Source organism: Montipora foliosa, chromosome 10, assembly GCF_036669935.1.
Source record: "Montipora foliosa isolate CH-2021 chromosome 10, ASM3666993v2, whole genome shotgun sequence".
Lineage (NCBI taxonomy): Eukaryota > Metazoa > Cnidaria > Anthozoa > Scleractinia > Acroporidae > Montipora > Montipora foliosa.
Window position 1 is genome coordinate 19,357,305 of NC_090878.1, and position 20,000 is coordinate 19,377,304.

Consider the following 20,000-nt stretch of genomic DNA (forward strand, 5'->3'; position numbering starts at 1 on the left):
AATAACGGCATCCGAGCCACCACCAGACCGGTTAAGATCCCACAACAGGAATTTGCATCTCCCAAATCAAGACCTCCATCAGATCGGCAAACGAACATTGTCTATAAAATCCCCTGTGCGGACTGCACATGGAATTACATCAGAGAAATGGGGAGATGCTTACACACAAGAAAAAAGGAACACATACGAAACACCAAGGTTTTTAAAAGTGGTTCTAATGTTGCCAGCCATGCGTGGCTCGAAGGCCACACTATTGATTTTGAGAATGCACGCGTCATCGACAGAGGCAATTTACACGTAAGAAAAACGCTGGAATCCTGGCACACTGCAATTACTAGCTGGGCAGACAATAATTCTAAGCAGCTACCAAGACAATACTCAATTCAATTTTATTGTAATCTTATCCATCACTAGCATTTTTTTTTTTTTGGTCTTTTTGTATTTATTCATATTCGTTGGTTATTTTCTCACCTTTTTGTACATAATATATTTTTACCTTCGCTTTTTACACCTCAATTTTTAAAGATTGCAGACTGGCAATCGAAAGCTCAGTGTTTTGCAAAAACTTTTAACCAGAGAACGTTTTTAACTTTTCAATTATGCCCCCTGGTTACTCATCGATTTTTAGACCTGTTTATGTTCGTGAGTTATGCAGGCGCTGCCGGCCTATTGTCACCACGGACTTACACTCTTACACTCTTACACTCATACAACCTGGTGACATAGTGTGTAGTGCACTTTCAGTGCACTAGCACAAAAAGCGAAAGGATGGTCATGACACCTTTTGATCTACCAAATTATGTGTATTTTCGACTTGACTCACAGAAAGCACTGAAATGGCTTCAAATTACGTCATACCGAAACCCTGCCAAAATCCAGTTTATTGCTGGCCATTTTCCATTCACAGCAGATCAGAGAATTAACCTTTTTTTTTTTCTTGAAACACCATATTAAACACAAAAGATATATGCCCTCCCATACCAATAAACAAAGAAATGATATGGCGATGCAGTGGCAACCAACTCAGACAATCCGTGTCAAAATTGTTGACACATTGACCATTCCTACTCCGCATGCCACATTTCTTCTATCTTTTAGTCTTCTTAGGTAGTCCAATTAGCCCTCTTCCCCTCCCAAACAATGTTGTAGCATGATTCCCGGGATATTTGGGTACAAATAGGCATCATTGAATGGGGGAGGGGGGTGTTATGAATAAATTAGAGCATGATTCAAATTAAAGTGTTATTCTACACTCAAAAAGTACTGTTTAAACATAGTATTGTGTCAACTAATTTTGTCGCTGATTGTAGTTCACATGCATTCAACTTAACAGAAACATGATTAAGAACCCCAACTGGCCACAAGACCAAGGGAAGCTACATGTATACGTGAACCAACCCCAGCAATACCCAAGACACCATTAAAAGTGAACGTCTGACCAGGAGTGCATCATTACCACGTCAAGCAAGTGTGTAGAATACCATGTAGTAGAATAGGAATTAGACCAGTCACTATCCACAGGAGTATTATAGCGAGGTGGACAACAGTGGCAAGCATGCCAGTAAAACCGGTCATGCCAGCTCTATCAAGATGTGAAAGACCTCAGAGGCAGAGAAGTCTACCAGACAGATACAGTCAAGGACTTTGGGTTGGAATAACAACCTAGTCATTGAGGACTTCACCTCAAACTTTGTGATTGAACATTCCATTACTTTTCTTGTTAAAGACACTCAATTAGATCAAGCAATGCAGTTTGATTAAATAAAAGACATGCAACAATCACTTCTATCTTTTGTCTATAACCCCCATGTCAACTACACACTTCTCTCACATGGCTGTTTGTTAAGAATTCAAAGCTCGTTAAGTAAAGCTAATGACAATGACTATTGTTTGAGTCCAGTCTAGACTGCCACACACTGATGTCAAGACCTTCATACATGTACAAAGTGACATTCACTCTTGCCTAAAATTAAAACAGAAACTAACTATTTTTGTTTATCGGGAGATTTTAACTTAAACCTTTTTGTCATAAAAAAATTGACAGGAAAATTTCTTGATGCAATACATGTATATGCTTATTTTCTTCCTTTAATAACTTACATGCCATACAAGAGTACCCCTATAACTTCTATTTCTGTCACTCTTGAGAACATTGTTTTAAACTTTTCTATTACATTTAACATACTAGATAGGAAAAGGTGAACCAATGTACATTTTCAAATTCCATTACGTTTGAAGGTCGACAAACTGGCTGAATATCTACAATCATTGCAATGTGACTACTGATTGTGCATGTTTCCTTAATGAGCATAAAATTACGAAGATTTATAACTCTTGCAAAACCGTCCAAACAAACATTACAAAAAAAAATTAATTCCTGGACAAAAAGATTTGAGACTTCCCTGTTTTTTTTAACTTTTGGACCACAACTTAAAAAGAAGGCCAACAATGTATCCTTCCCCACCCCACCCACAACAATGTTGTTCAGGAAGATGGGCAAAGAACCAATCTACATCTCAACAATGTGGTGGGAGGGGGGGAGGGGGGAAGGGGGCCAGGTGGCAGTAGCAATTTTAAGACTTAATTCATGCATAATTTTTTAAGATATGGACCAGGTTCACGTACTGTACATGTATTAAACAACCTTGTCCAGGATTCTTGGTTAACTTCTGCTCTTCCAACATCCATTTAAAGAAAATTTATTTACAGTCGAACCTCGATTATCTGGACCTCGATTATCCAGACTTTTCGATTATCCGGACTTCTTCTCTGGTCCCGTTTTTTTCATGAATATTAATAAGGGAACAAATTTAGTACTTGAATTTGGCATCAGCAAGCAACAGAACTCCGATGTACGCAAGAACAAGGACAAATGACGAATAGGTTTTCATTTATAACAGAATAGGTTTTCATTTATAAACAGTGTACATGTACATGAGTGTAGGGGCAGTTCATAGAAGAAAAGACTTTTGTAATTAAAAATGCGCTATATTTCTTTTGTTTCCATTGTTGCCTCATTAATATCCATATTTTCGATTATTCGGACTCTCGATTATCCGGACTTTTTACTGAGGTCCCGACGAGTCCGGATAATCGAGGTTCGACTGTAATACGTGCAGCTGTAGCAGCATAAAAAAAAACCAAGGTTCCATTTCCAATACAAGCCCTCAAAATTAAACAGCTTTTTAAAAGGCACGCATACAGTACCTCGGTACCTCAAATCAAATCCGAGGTTGGAAGCTACATGCTCATATTGTAATACAAACCAGGTCACTATAATTTGTATTCATGTAGCAGTGACCTTTGAGGAACAAGGAATATATAGTAACAACACATGATATTCATAAGCCAATCTAGATTTGCCTCAATTAGCTTAACCCTGAGCACTTGAGAGTGAGGTGAACTTTGAATTCTTCATTCATCCAAAAGGGAAATTTGAATTATATGTGGATCACGAGCGCATGGAAGCATGTGTCTTCTACATGAACAATGGCAGTGATCTTTTTGACCATAACTTAGAGATAACATAACACAACACAAGTTATACGTAATTAGAGCTTGTTTTCATTGCATGAGTCATCTCCATAATTACAAGAATTTAAGTAATGATGAGCGACTTACCACTGTTTTTCCAAACAGATGCTTTTTCATGTGATGTCAAGCGACAGCTTCGTCAATGGCAAGAACTCTGCAATGGTGATTTGATGCAGTTAAATAAACTACTTGCACCAAACTCAGAAGATACAGTATTTACTAATCAATTTTGATTAACCTTTGTGGCTGCTGTACAGACACAACCCATGTTAACGCATGCACTTGCTATCTTGTGTAATCCATCAAGGCAAGTGTTGCAACTCAGCAGAATTCCAATCAAGACTTTACCTTACATTAAATCTCTCTCTTCATTCTTAAATCACCTTGCAATGCTCCTTGTATGAATAATGAATCCACCCGCAAATAAATTAAGTGTAAGCAATACAGGAAGACTGTTTGCACGCCTGTGTCACTCACAACTGACTTTACAAAATAAACATACCCGGTAAAAGGAATACCAATGGCTAGTTGTAAAACATGAAATGAGGAATGCCCAGGGTAATAGGAACGGGGACCGGGGACAAGGAAACAGGGAACCTCTAAAATAGGAAATCTCTAAAAGGGGGAATTACTAAAATGGGGAATCTCTTAAAGTGGAAATAACTAAAATAGGGAATCTCTAAAAGGGGGAATTACTAAAATAGGAAAATCTTTAAAATAGGGAATCTCTAAAAGGAGGAATCTCTAAAAGGGGGAATTACTAAAATGGGGAATCTCTAAAATAGGGAATCTCTAAAAGGGGAATTACAAAAAGGGCGAATCTCTTAAAGGGGGAATTACTAAAATGGGGAATCTCTAAAAGAGGGAATTACAAAAATGGGAAATCTCTAAAAGAGGGAAATACTAAAACAGGGAATCTCTTTAAGGGGAAATTACAAAAATGGGGGTTCTCTAAAAGAGGGAATCTCTAAAAGAGGGAATTACTAAAATAGGGAATCTCTTCAAGGCTGTTGCCTAACAGGAGCCCGGTAGCCTGGGGCTCCCAAAGAATAGCTCTGGGCTCCTTAATTTTTCACAGCAACACCTTTCACTTCACATGTTGGGCTCCTAAGTTCTCAGCGTTTAGCTCTGAGGGCTCCTTTAAAATTTTCTTAGGCAGCAGCCTTGCTCTTAAAGGGAGAATTACTAAAATGGGGAATCTCTAAAATACATGTAGGGACTCTCTAAAAGGGGGAATTTCTAAAATGGGGAGTCTCTAAAAGGGGGAATTACTAATATAGGGAATCTCTAAAAGGAGGAATTGCTAAAATGGGGAATCTCTAAAAGGGACAATCTCTAAAAAGGGAAATCCCTAACATCTTTTTAACTCCTAAGAAAGTGTGACAGTCATCAATCACTGGGCAGGAAGTGGCTTTCAAATAGCGCTGCATCAAAACATTAGCAGCTGGCAACTTCTTACTGCGATTGCAAGTCTCTCATACAGTAAATTTATTTAATATATATAACCATAGATGCATCAGTGAAGGTTGTAAACGTCAAGCCTTAGACCTTACGATCGGCTCACTTGGCGTTCTTTCTCTACCTCTAGCGGTATATATAATGAAAGAGGAGGCTCCGCAGAGGACAACATCAGAGGCAATTTTGCTTCAACTTGAAAGAAAGTCAGTGTAAAAAAACAACATATTTCTTAGGTCACTGAAGGATGTAGCGTCCCTTTACATGTCCGTTTCAAGGGATTCATATTAGTCGGCCTTCGTGAGCTAACAGATCAGCCTTGCAAATTAGCAATGTATAATTCTTTGCAATGAACACCGCTCCCCTTTTTGCTGTGTTAAACATAGTCAATTTTTACATCCACCATCCACAGGCATCTTATGAGGTAGGGCAACAAATAAATTAATTATTGCCTGTCTGCAAATAGAATTGGTGGGAAAACATGATGGTGTTTACATTTCTTGGACGCATGCATACAAAAAAAGCCATTCACACAACAGTAGTGTACAACTAAATTCAATAGTAATGAGAATATGTAGAATCCAAAGCATCCTTGTGTTATATTGTTGGCTTTTCGAGTCATTTCCTTAATTTTAATTCCATGGTACTCAAGTTGATGGATACCTCATCATTCACTTGCACACAAACACATAAAGGGGAAATCTGAGCAGTGCATGATGAAAAGCATGAAAGACCAATTAAAGAAATACTAAATTCTCCCAAAGATGTTGGACATGGTGGGAAAACCATAAAAAAATATTTTTTCGCGACAGGCAATGTTTTGTCTTTTCTCTGCCGAGTTGACATTAAGTAAACATGGCTGACTTTCAGTTTCCCTTGGCTTTTGGATTTGCTAGTTTGCCGAAGTTTCAGTGGGAAGACCTAGTCAGCCAAGAAGTGATAGGTCAAGGGACCTTTGGAGCCGTGTTTTTGGTGTTTTCAAGCTGAAGGAAAGCCCGCAGAAAATGTTATTGTAAAAAAGCTGTTAAGTACAGCTCAGGATTTTACGGCAATGTTCATCAAGGAGGCCAAGATTTTAAAGGATTTACACCAAAACAAACTTTGTTTCATGTTAACAGTGCGTTGTCAAATTCCGCTCATGGCTGATATCCCACAGTGCAACCAAATGTCAAAAATAAGATTATTCTTTCGCTTCTTCTTTTGCTCGAATGGTGAATTGTTAAAGGTGGTGTATATGGAAGGACTCACTTCTCTACTCCTCTCACGTTGTACGTTTTTTCAAAATGTAATGAGCAAGGTTTTCTGACTTTAAAGCCATTAACTTGTCTTCCAGTTTCTGTTCCAGCTTTACAACTATCACATTGTATGTTTCCTTCATATGTATGTTTCGTCCGCAGTTTTACGATAGAAACAGTACTTCGTTGATATTTTAATAGCAGGCATTTCTGTGTGAATTGTACCGGCAGTCAACAATTGCACTGTTAAAATGGATGCTTGTCATTAAAATCAACCAATCAGACCTCTCTTAATTTTCGCGGTCTCGGAGATTCCCCTTTTTAGAGATTCCTCCTTTTAGAGATTCCCCATTTTAGGAATTCCCACTTTTAGAGATTCCCCCTTTCAGAGATTCCCCATTTTAGAGATTCCCCCTTTTAGAGATTCCCCACTGAAGCAGTGTTCCAGATAAGAGTCAATAACCCGACAAAGAAGGCTTCCTGACTCGACAGATGAAATTTAAATATTCAGTTAAATATTACAACAAAATGTCTGGGTGACCCGTCAAATGGTATAAATAATCCCCCAATTGAAAAATTTAACTGGAACTCTGTTTAGAGATTTCCCCTTTTAGGGATTCCCTCTTTACAGATTCCCCCTTTTAGAGATTTCCCCATTTAGAGATTCCCCCTTTAAGAGATTCCCTAAAAATTTTTAGTAATTCCCCATTTTAGAGATTCCCCCTTTTCGAGAGTCCATATTTTAGTAATTCCCCCTTTTAGGAGATTCGTTATTTTAGTAATTCCCTCTTTTAGAGATTCCCTATTTTAGTAAGTCCCCCTTTTAGAGATTCCTCATTTTAGTAATTCCCCCTTTTAGAGACTCTCTATTTTAGAGATTCTCCGTTCCCTATTTCCCATTCCCCGTTTTAGAACTAGCCAAGTACCAACATACTTGCTAGCTTTCACCAAAAGTTCTGAGAAAATAACAGGAAGGGAGTAAAAAGTAAGCTTAATCAAAACTGGTTGATTACGCTTAAATTACACGTAGTTGTTCTTCTTCATTAAGAAATGGTTATCAATGAGCAACTTACCACTGTCGCTCCAAATGGATGCAGAATGCCGCCAGGTCAAGCAAAAGAAATGAGTCTGCAATTACGATTTGATGTGGTTATTACATTATCCAGTATCACGATAAAACGATCATGTTTAATATGTAGAGGGTTTATCCTTACACATAACTCAAAGTAACTTCAAATTCGACGATCAAATTGTGTAACTTTATGAGAGAGTTTAACATGGATCAATGATGTTTCAGTTCTGTCGCAAAGCGAGACATAAGACTTACTGAAGCATGTACAATTAGTCTACTAGCTGCTTGGTGGGACTTACGTACATGTACATGTAGTTTTCCAGAGCAAAACGTGTTTTCGTATTCTTTCAATTTTCCAACCACAACTTCCAATCTGTTCTTACTTGCCTTATCTATCACAAATGACGGACAAAGTTCTGAGAAAAGAGAAACCAAAACGTCTGTGTTGCGATAAACAGCTGAGAGGCACTTCCCACAATAATCCGAAAATAAGAGAGACCCTGGGAACGAGGTTGGTAGGTATGTCGTGTGGGGACACATGATTTGGGTGACCCTATTTAATGGCTGAATGATAGAATGGAATGGGGGAATTGCAGAATTCTAAAATATGGAATACATGGAATATTCTAAAACACGGAAAATATTGAATATTTTGAAACGCGGAATATACAGAATATTCTACAAAGCGGGATGAGAGGAAAGTCTTTTAAGAAAGGAAATAAATAATTCATTTTTTGCCCGTGAGTAGTGTGCGTAGGATAAAGAAACTTCGCATGATAATACATTTCCTCGCGACCAAGGGTATAAAAACGTGTTAAAGAAGAGATCATACAAAGTGATTCACCTCTGGGCGATATGTTTCCCCGCTTCCGTTTTTGTGCCTCTCGGACTGTGTCGAAACATCACAGGCGCACTTTCTTACACTCAGAGAAGGAAAAATGGAGAAAGACGTTGATAAGTGTCTCAATTGCCTTAAAAACATAATGTACGACATGTTATCGTTTCTTTTTCAGGATGATTTGCTAAATCAATGCCTTTTTGAAGGTCTTTGTTACAAAACCTGCTTCGTTCATACACGAATTCCCTGGCAGATGTTGTTATGATCGGTCACAGGCGAACCACCTTCAGTCGTTGTTGTTGTTATCGATCTGTAGAAGGATAAATACATTACAGCGGTTGCGATTTGGTCGGCGATAAAGTTTGTGTGTTATTTTATTTTTATTTTTATTTTTTTTGGTCGTTCCGAGCTGTTTTGGTCGTCATTTACGAGATCTTTTCCCGACCACCAGTTAGACAGTCAAGAAAATTGACAAGTCAGGTAATACCGAGCCGCCGGCCAGTGACCTGTCTTGTTCAAGCGGGAACTGACGCCAAACCAGTGAAATTTTCACGTTAAAAACACCAGCAACCGATCGATTAGGGATGTCCTCGCACCTTCGCTGAATTTGAGCTTCAGTACAACCCGACTGTTGCCAAGCGTTGGCAAACCAACGGTCGTGTTGCACCGATTGGTAGATTTGAATAGACTCAAATGCTTCGAATTCCTTTGATCTGATTTCTTGCACCAATCATGCTGAGAAAGCATTATTATGGATTTCAGGATCGCCTTTCTCGGTGAATTTTCGAAAGATGACGCCCAAACTCGACGAAGGTATGAGAACATCTCGCGAGGACATGTCGTGAGGAAATGTAAAATTATCATGCGAAGTTCGTTATCCTGTGCAGACTACTCACGGGCAAAAAAATGTATTATTTAAATCCTTTCTTAAAATACTTTCCTCTCATCCCGCGTTTTAGAATATTCCGTATATTCTGCGTTTCAAAATATTCAATATTTTCCGTGTTTTAGAATATTCCATGTATTCCGTATTTTAGAATATTCCGTGTATTCTGGAATTCCACCATTCTACCGAATAGGGTCACCCCATGATTTTGTCCCCAAAGTAGGTGGAAGTAGGTGTAGTAGCAGTGTAGTTGATGTAATAATAATAATAATAATAATAATAATAATAATAATAATAATAATCGTAATAATAATAATAATCATCATAATAATTTAATAACTTCTAGAGCGCGATTTACATTCACTGATCAATAGCGCTTTACAACTGAAAATACTTACTTACTTACTTATGCTTAGTACCCCTCCTGGGGCATAGGCCACCTACAAGAGTTCTCCAGCTATCTCTGTCCTGGGCTTTCCTTATTAGCTGACTCCAGGTCAGCCCCAATCTCTTGATATCCGCTTCCAAGTCCCGTCTCCACGAGTTCCTAGGCCGTCCCCTTTTCCTCTTGTCTTGTGATGTTGGTAGAAGGCTTTCGGAGAGTGTGGCCTATCCATCTCCAACGTCTCATCATGATCTCAGCATCTGCAGGCCTCTGCTTGGTTCTTTGCCATAGGTCTTCGTTGTTGATGGTGATCGGCCAACGTATCCGCAAGATTCTTCGTAGACATGAGTTGATAAAGGTCTGCACCTTCTTTGTAGTTGCCACTTTTGTTCTCCAGGTCTCTGAGCCATATAGTAGAACAGGTTTGACATTGCTGTTAAAGATCCTGATCTTAGTCTGAAGGGTCAGATCTTTGGAGCTCCATACGTTCTTTAACTGCAGAAAAACTGCTCTTGCTTTGCCAATTCTGGCTCTAACGTCAGCTTCTGTGCCCACCTGGATGTCAACTACACCACCCAGATAGGTAAAGGAGTTTACCTCTTCCAACAAGTCGTCATCCGGCCGCCATGGCCGGTCCCAAGCCCCGGGGAGAAAGGATGAGAGTTGGGCCTGAGGCTAGCAACCTCACCCCGTAAAACACCTGCTTGCTACAGAAACAACTGAAAATACTACAATGAAATTCAAATTAGTAAAACTACTTACATGTCTATTAATAAAATAGAATATTTATAATAATGATAATAAACTTAGAATATCAAACAGGATGCGCTTTAAAAGCTACATGAAATAAGTAAGTTTTCACCTTACATTTAAGAAAACAAAACTGGGCACTAGTAGTAGCTGTAGTTGGTGTAGTCTGTCTAGTAGTTGTAGTACGAGTACTAGCTGCAGTACATGTAGTGGCTGTATAGGTTTAGTAGCTGTAGTAGGTGTAGTATGACCCCATCGTTGCTACAGTTGCGTTTTACTTTTCCTTAAACTTGTGTGGCAATGGAAGTTAAACAAAACAGTGTAACAAAGTTTCATAAAACCGACGATGTGATACTGTGCAACGCCTGCTGATGCCGTCACAGGCCACCCAGAGTCGGAGGGTAAAAAATTATAAGGATTTGTATGGGAATCTCCATAACAAATAGCCTGCGAACGTAGACGCATTTCCGGCGGTCGTTTCAACCGCCAAAAATACGTCTGCGTTCGCACGCTAGATAACAATCTGAAAAAGATATTTACATCTCGCCAATAAAATCAGACTTCTCCGGCATCAGTCACGCTCAAACTCCGTCGATGGCCACACCGATAAATTTACTTCTATTTGACAAAGTTTCAAGGTCCACCGAGTATTCATTGCTGAGAAAATGCCAAAAATATCCAAAATTTTAAAATCCTTCGAGGCCCCCTTACAACGAATTTGGACACGGCAAGTCAACGCCTCACTTGAGCCTCGATACGGTGAGAGCACTGAATAAGTGAACGGTTGACCAGCCGTGTCCAAATTCGTTGTAAGCGAAACTCGAAGGATTTTGAAATTTTGTATATTTTTCGGGAGAAGAACTCCCATATAGAAAGGGGAGGGATGCTCTTCGTGTCGCTTAGGGGTGCAAATTCCGGATTTGGTCTCACTTAGGGTGTTCTGGGCAAAAAAAAATAAATATGTAGCCGTAAATGTCTCCTTTAGGGTTGCGCGCGAAGAAATATAAAAGTGTGTATGTGTTTCACGTAGGTGAAAGTATTAGACGATAATGTCTTTGTCGCAGTTAAAAAGGCACGGTATTTGTTTCTCTGTGTTTTAATATGGTCTCCTTTAGGGGTCAAAAAAAGCCTGAGCCACGCCCAAATTGGTCTCCTTTAGGGGTTTGATTTAAAATTTCCGACGAGCTTCCTTCCCCTTTTTCTATTTTTTTTCGGAGCGAATAAATAGATTGGAAATATTGGATGGAGCAAGCTGATTACCAAAGAGGCAACCAATTTAAATTAAAGCAATTTTACTGCTAAGATTCGGGAACTAACAAAAAGAGGAACAGTGTGAGATTTGTAGTCTGAAAAATGCATTAAGCGAAGAACCCGCTCTTGTAAAAAGGTAAGTATTTGTAGCTTGACCCCACGCAACGAGACCATAAGAAATATAGGGTTCGATTAGCTAGCGGCAAATATTTAAAAGTGTAGTAAACGGCACCAGATGCCTAAGCCTAGCAATAACGCCAATTCCTTTGCTTATTTTAGTCGAAATATAATCAATGTGGTGCTTCGAAGAGAGAAACCATCAATTAGAACTCCAAGGTTCTCCACATATGTTTGACGTTCGAGAGATACTAATTGTTTAGAATTGTTTTCAAATATTTTAAGGTTGACTTCTTCATGGGCTATTTCCCGGTGGTAAGGATGGAAAATAACAAAGTTAGATTTAGCCGTTGTTTGAATGTAGCCACTCATACAATTTAAACAATTCCTCATTAACAATGATCTCGAGATTGTTTAGCAGACTAACCCTAACCCTAACCGCAGACTGTTCTTTCTTTACGAGAAACAGAAGAACCAATTGGCGTTGATTGTGTTCTGCCTGACAAATATTACGAGAACCAGTTTTTGATTATTCCTCTAATTCCATAGTGGTGCAGCTTGTGTAACAATATATGGTAATAAGGTAGTAGTTAGGTAAGGTAATAGTTTATTTACGCATTTAAAAATGAATTACAATGTGTATTTACAATAAAATTATTGAAAAACGTATTGAATATACACATTATATAAAAATAATAAATTGTAATTATTATTATTAAAAGAAATGATTGCACTAGGGAAAAAGCTTCTTTTAAACCGCTCCGTTCTACACTTATATAGGGTTCTGTGGGTAGGGTTTCTCATCGTACGTCCATGCGCGCTCACCCGCGTCATTGTCAGGTGCTTTGAGAGAGGGCCCTTCCCGTCAATTTTCTTTAAAGTTCTAATACAAAGATCATTGCGGCGTACGTCCAACCTTGGGCAGTCAGCAAGTTCACGTGCCCTGCTATAGGTTTGTTTGGGAAAGATAACACCAAAAGCTCTTTTCTGGACTCTTTTGAACTGTTCAGACAAATAGAAAGGAAAAGCATAATGCCAAACTACGCAGCTATATTCCAAAATAGAGCGAATCAAAGACACGTAAATTGAGACTAGGTCAGCTGCTGGGACAACGCCCCGACGTAAAACACGCAGAATATGCACGTGTTTCGATACCTTAGCAACTCTACTGATGCAATTTGCTCATTCCACTTTAAGTCATTCTGAATAATAAGCCCCAGGACCTTATGTGTGCTAACCACCTCTAACGGTTGATCATCAATTGTTAAGGGGGGCTAACTGTGGTTTTTCCTTGAAGAAGCACAATCGCAACTCCTTGCATTTCTTAGCGTTAAGACGCATCCAGTTGCCAGAGGCCCACCTGTTTATGTAGTCGAGTGTAGCCTGGGAGGATGATAAGCTAACCTTACTAAGGTTCTCTGACAGAGACATCATCCACGCACTTCCACATTCCAAAATTAGGTGACATGGCCCTCCCCAAATCATTGACCATTATGAGGAACAAAATCGGGCCTAATTTGGTCCCCTGGGGACCCCTGCTTTAACAGGGAGCCAGTACAAGAATGTCTGATTTAACTTAACGCGTTGTTTTCTATCAGATAGAAAGTTGATGATCCAAAGGATCAGACAAAGTCTGACGTGGGCTTAAAAAATCTCCTCTTTCATTTTTTAGCGAACCGTATAACTATTGTGAGTGTACTTTATAAATGGGGACTCTGTCGATACGGGTTTTTTTTTTTTTTTTAATTTAATCTTGTGCTGTACCCTGCACATAGGCCGCCCATTTGGGTTATTCCAAGACATGGTCCAGTCGATTTGCCTTTGAATGGCGCGCGGTCAAAGCCAACCTTTGACCGCGCTATTTCAGAGCAAATCGACTGGACTAGCTCTCGGAATAACCTAAATGGGGAGCCTATCTCGGGTTCAGGCTGAATGTCTAGGCAAGATGTGCAACAAGAATGTTCTGAAAAAAACAGCTTTATTTAAAGTTTGATCGGAGCCTTCCAAAAATTATTTCCCATTACCTACGCATCATACGCTTCAGGAAAGTAGAGAGCGCGGTGCTAATTCTCGTGCAAAAGAGATGATACAGCGGGAAGATCTTTTCTCACTTGCTGTTACTGCATTCACGATGTAAGAGAGTTGTAGTATTTGTGACTGAAATTGATAACAATACAGGTGAAAGTTGCAGTTCACGCTACCTGTCAACAACTTTGTTGGTCGAAGAGACATCGCTCCTAGCCAAGGAAAAGTAAATGAACGTTAATGTGCCTTCTAGAAGTTTCAAGCGTGTACTTAAACGTCAATAAACACCGAATATAGGTCCATGCATTTTTGCCAGGCTTATGTCTCGAACGTCTATGGAGTAAAATCTATAACAAACTCAACACATAGACCACTATCTATGAACGACAGATGAATTGGCCATCAAGATCAAGAGGTACCAGTTTTAATATATGCACGACAGCCAGCGAAGAGAGCCTACTCTCACTCATGGTACATTTCATGTACTGAATTTTTGAGCTTTTGCATCATGATCATTGAACGCTTGCACTGATTGTCCTCGTAAAAAATGTGAGAGGATTGTAATCATCCGAATCGGACCAAGTGCACGAATCAGTGGCTATACTATCCCGGATGGCACTTTTGAATCCTGCATAACATCAAGAGTTTACTTTTCCCCTTTTCAACTACAGGCCATCAAAAATACAAATTTCATCTTTGGCTTAGCTTTGAGGCTAGTTAGATCCCTTCGAAACCCCTGCCCTTCATACACGCCTGTACCATAGGGAGCTCAAGCAACGACAACGGCGACGGCAACAAGAACTTCACAAATTTGCATACTTAGTGGGCAAAAACAATAGCTTTGCACGCCCTGCACGTGCGTGATATTACTTTTGTCCATTTCTCTGCCGTCGTCGGCAAAACAACAGGGAGTTTAAGAAACGACGACGGCTACGGCTACGACAACGCCAAAAAGCAGTAATATTTTTGGTTAAAAGAACCAAAATGATCGTGCTGCACGTGCGGCACGCATTTTTGAACATTTCTCTCCCGTACTCGTCAAAACTACTACGTGAAAAGACCAAATTTAAGGTTTTGAAGACAACGGGGACAAACTACAGTGAATCTTTCAGTCTTACTCTTTACTTCAAATCCGTCCGTAACAATCCAGTTATAGGACACTTCGCTCATATTGAATAATATAAACAAGATGGAATAATCATGAAGTACTTAGAATAGCTCAAACTTATATTTTGAAGTGACGTTTTCGTCGCCGTAGCCGTCGTGGTTTCTTAAACTCCCTAACAACGTGAATGTTACGAGTTCGAACGTTTTGAGGAAAGGTAGCTTGCAAACTAAACTGAACGCAGGGTTGTCGGAACAACAACAAGAAGATTTATTCCAAAAATGAACGTAGTTTCCACGAAGTAAAACTCTGAACAACACGTATTCGACAAACTTACACGGCCTCCGCCAACTTGAATAAACACAGCTTCTGTCACACTTGACTAAACACGGCCAACGCCAACTCTCTTCGCTTGTGAAAAACTAGTTAGAAAAACACTCCGCTTGGACTCGTGTACTTATATACTCTGACAAGAAACTTCTAGAACTTTCTAAATTAGTAATGAATCTAATTATAGAAAGATTACAAAACACACCGATTTAGAAACGCTTACGTACAAACCTAAATATAAACAAACTACGAACTCTCGCGAAGCGTCTAGAAAGTAACGCTTGTCACGCAATCCTATTTTTTCGTAACAGTGAACAAGCCAAGTTTAAGGTTTGGTGAAGGACGTCAGCACTTGAGGATAAATTTTCATTTTCTTCCCTAAATTAAGTGCTATTCAGACAGATGTCACTTTTGAGGAACTACCACGCCCTTGTCAAATTTTAAAAAAGTTAAAATAGTCACGAAGCGATTAAAATAACGCGAATTTGTATTTTGAGATGACGTTCTCGTACGTTGCTGTCGCCGTTGTCGTTGCTTAAGCTTTCTATTGGAGGGTTGCGTCAAGGGATAGCGTCAGAAAGAGGACAGGCCAAAGGAAAATAATATTATTGCAGGTGGTTAACTAGCAGTTATGGTTATGGGACAAACAATTCATTTGAAGCGGGGCGTCAAGATAGATACCACCGGAGCCAGACCTGGAGGTGAGTTGGGGGCCCGCTCTCAAACATTTTGTTTTTGCCCTTTCACAGTTTTGGTGTCGTATGGTGTTTTGGTGGCTTTGGTCCAAAAATAAGGGGGGGGGGGAGGGGGTCAGGGCCACTCCACTGGATCCGCCATTGGATACTTGAGTGAAATTAAGCAATTCAAGTTGACTCTAGTGGGGATAAGAGTAACAAAATTGCAGTAATCAGTCCTTCGTGAAGACCACAACAGAGACCAGACAAATTACACAATGTGTAGTTGTACACACCGTCTTTTTAATGCCCTCCCTATGAACAGAGCTTCCATGAAATATCTGCTCGCTCCCTGGACTTTCAGGTGGAAAACTTTCGCATACTTGTAGTTCGTCAATCCAAAACTGGATGTGAAACTTTTTCTCTCGTGACCACCATGACTTAATTGTCGAAGAAGATGGGATAATATTATTCAAATTGTAAGTTCATAACCATTCACTTCAATAAGTAATATAGCTCTTATAAGATCTAAGTTAACCGCAGATCGCGCGATCGCAAACAAGAGTTTCAGGTTTGACGTTAGGCGTTTGAGTTTGAAACAGTTTCAGTGCGTTTAGATTGAAGTTAACAAAAGCCACGCGCCGTGTTTAATTTGGGGAAAAAATATAACATTATTGCCTTTTTGATTGCCAAATTGTTTGGAAAAAATACTTAATTGATTAAACTGGGATGGTCCTCTGAGATGCGCTTGGTTTCATGCATTTTCCTCTTTGTGGTTTCGGCAAAGAAATAGTTGACACTGGACCAGCATGGTAACTTCAACTCCGTGATCGGATCTTGTACAATAACCTTCAGTTTCTTTATTTCTTAATTCTTAGTTCTTCTTAGTTAAGCTAAAAGTGAATGATAATTGCAAAATACACAGTGTTAGAAAAACCATCATTACAGTGTAAACAGTGGGTATTTAAGGTGATTTCCTGGTTTTACATTACGCAACCCTTCTTGCATCATTGAAGTGAGCATAAGCTCCCACATTGATAAAATGGCGGATTTTCATTGACGCAGGCGCCAGGCTTAATCCGTCAAAGAATGGCTATTTTCTCCTGTACGAATACGGTGATCACCATTTTGCGGAGAATGGAGCCTTCATGGAGTAGCAAAAAAATCAGCAAAGATCTATGATCAGTTTTTTAGTTGCCTCCCACGCAGACACTCTGAGGGCTTCGTCCCCTCGTGAGGGAGGAGGCTTCGTCCCCTCGTGGGGGAGGAACGTGACGAAGCCCTAAGAGTGTTTGCGTAGGAGTCTAGCATTTTCCCGATCGTCCCAGACTTTGCCCACATATCGGGAAATCGCCAGACGCTTGTCCTAGATTCTCCCAATAGTGACTTTGGCGGAAAATGGAAAGTGCGCCAAAAATTGAAACACGCAATTTAAAAGATCAATAAAGAGCTAAAACCATCGCCGACGTCCCCGAAATTACAAATTTGTGTTTTCATATGACGGGAATGATCGTCGACGATCGCAAAAATCTGGGACATGTTGGGAAAATAGAAACGCTTTCTATTTTGCCGATTCGTCCCCGACCATCCCAGATTATAGGGGATGTCTACCATTGATGGTTTTCATCAGTCGACAAACACTGGGAAGGTCGGGAAACTGCGAAATCCCCTATCGTCTGGGACAAACGAAAACTAGGTTTAACAAGTTTCCGTGGTTCAATTTTGACTGAAAATATGACAATTACTGGAACAAAGGATAAAAATCAAAGGCAAACACAGAATTAGAATTTAGTACATGAAAACCAGTCATTTATTTCTGTTTTAAAAGTAAGAACCAATTATGAAAAGACAGCAGGAGTGTCAAGACACTGAAAACAAAACATATTTACCGAAGTGGACAGAATCAATGAATTTGTAGTTATTGATGGTATCCTCCAATCCTGCGATAAACTATCCCGCCTGCCACGCAGGCAATGGAAAGGATGGAAAACTTACGGAAGCCGATAAGGAACAATCACAAAATATATAATTATATAATTATATAATGTAAATATATAATTGCAAATCACAATTTTATTGACGAATCAGTGTTGAAGAGTTTTTCAAATCTGAAATGCTTTTACAAATCCTATTAAGATTATTGGATCCACAAATAACTTGTTCTCAAATGCGAAAATAGTTTGCAATACAAAATCTTTTTGAAATACAAAAAAATATTTTCGAAGTCGCAAATTATTTTTGTCTCGTGATACTTGCGGCAGCAGTCAGCCAGCGCCACCCGTCCTCCAGCCTCATGATGTTAAAGCATCTGTTAAAGCAGAAAGTACGATGTTCTGCCATAAATGTGGAAGAGAATTTGGGGACGGTGAAGCATTTTGTCGTGGGTGCGGAACACTAAAGAGACGTGAGCAGGAAATTGTGTTATAAAATCCGACAGACGAGAGGTCCACTTTACAACATTACTTTGAAAGAGGATTTCGTTACGAGACCATTGTTCACTTTCTGCAAGAATACCATGGAATTTCTATGAACGTGAGAACGTTGAAGAGAAGGCTTAGTCAGTATGGGTTGCGAAGAAGAAATCACCAAGTTCATTCAGAGCACTCTGTTCGGGAAATAATCAAACGTGAAATTTAGGGCCCCTCATCACTTTTTGGATATCGTGGAATGTGGAATAAGCTGAGAACAAGCTACAATATTTCTGTTCCTCGGGACATTGTCATGCGAATTTTGCGAGAGTTGGACCCAGATGCATCCGCACTTTGAAAGGCTAGGAAGCTTCAACGTCGATCATACGTCCCACCGGGGCCAAACGCCAGGGTCCCAAAGGAGTCTAGGGCTCCAGGGCTCCGGGCCTAAAAAAGCGGGGCTCCAGGGCTCCAAGGCCAAAAATTCGGGGTTCCAGGGCTCCATAGCAGCTACTTAAAGGCACCGGGCTCCACTGTTGACTAGTAGACTGTAGTCCCAATTTTCACCCAAAATGAAATCAGGGAAGAAACGGAATTTCAAATTCGACGTTTTTCCATCTTTCTTTTGTCTTTCTTCACAAGGGTAAACCGAAATCGTAATTAATCTGACTAATGAAGGGAAACCAATGGTCACGTAGTCATTCTTCATGCCGTTTGCCGACTTTGCTCGTTACCAGCAGCCTGTCAGTTGTGTCATCCGTTTGCGCTTGCTGTCGCGTTTGCTGTAAACTCTTGTGTTTTCTCTCTAACTTCAAGTTTTCAGCGAGTTTAGAATTACAGCGCTTCGAATCCTGTTATGTCGGCAGGACAGGCAGAGGAAGTTCAAATAAGCTCATCTCGAGAAATGAGAGAAAATTTGCTTGATGCAACAGAGTGCTTATACAAACTTGGAACGGAAAAGGCCTGACACCGCTGGAGCTTTATGTTAAAACGTGATGGAACTGCGACATCCCTTTCTGAGTTCAAGAGTTATTTGGCCATAAACCACAGTTTAAATGAGGTAGCCAAAGCATTTGGCATTCAAAATTGCTGCAAAGAAACATACTACTTTTCAATGAACTGATAAATTTCAAATAAACATCATGTGGCTGGAGGACGTGTGGCGCTGGCTGACTGCTGGTGCAAGTATCTCGTGACAAAAATTATTTGCGACTTCGAAAATATTTTTTTGTATTTCAAAAAGATTTTTGTATTGCAAACTATTTTCGCATTTGAGAACAAGTTATTTGTGGATCCAATAATCATAATAGGATTTGTAAAAGTATTTCAGATTTGAAAAACTCTTCAACACTGATTCGTCAATAAAATTGTGATTTGCAATTATTTTTTGGATTTGACAAATATTTTGTGATTGTCCCTTATCGGCTTCCGTAAAAACTAGTTGCTTTGCGACGGGTGAAGGGACAGTCCTTGTTTCAAAAGCGAGTCAATATAGAATGTTTTCACGTGACGTCACGGCAGCCATGTTGGTGTATCCAACTAATCCTCCGGGAATTGACCTCTATTATCATGCAAACGTTTTCTTTTGTTTCTGTGAAAAAACAAGGTTACTGATCACGTGTGTGAAAAACACTCTATAATACTCTCCTCTGTAGCTGCGCATCAAGTTGCTATTTGCGACGATTGTATCGAAATTCTGTATAATTAAAGCACTGGTCATTCAGAGCTTTCTTTTGTAAACCACATTTGAGGTTTCATGTTTATTTACAAAACAAAGAGACTATGACTATGAGTCTTGTATATGCCTAAGATTATTCATTACTGTGACACCGACTGTTTGGATTAAGAGGATTACTACCGATATAACGCGCGCTCTGATTGGCTAATTGTGACTGAATTGTGACTGAATTGTAGGGCATTATTCTCCCGTAATGC

The 20,000-nt window shown here is 39.6% G+C and overlaps 2 protein-coding genes across 2 annotated transcripts in view; both read right to left on the reverse strand.

The window, feature by feature from the left end:
• Nucleotides 1-7,764, reverse strand: part of LOC137974445 (tetratricopeptide repeat protein 28-like) — a 29,932-nt gene extending 22,168 nt beyond the window's left edge. The window contains exons 1-3 of the mRNA XM_068821439.1: nucleotides 7,600-7,764; nucleotides 7,298-7,352; nucleotides 3,622-3,688 (exon numbers count right to left, since the gene is read on the reverse strand). The gene's annotated coding sequence lies outside the window, so the exon portion shown is untranslated. The remainder of the gene's footprint in view (nucleotides 1-3,621; nucleotides 3,689-7,297; nucleotides 7,353-7,599) is intronic.
• Nucleotides 1-20,000, reverse strand: part of LOC137974447 (tetratricopeptide repeat protein 28-like) — a 144,952-nt gene that overhangs the window by 117,176 nt on the left and 7,776 nt on the right. The window lies entirely within an intron of this gene.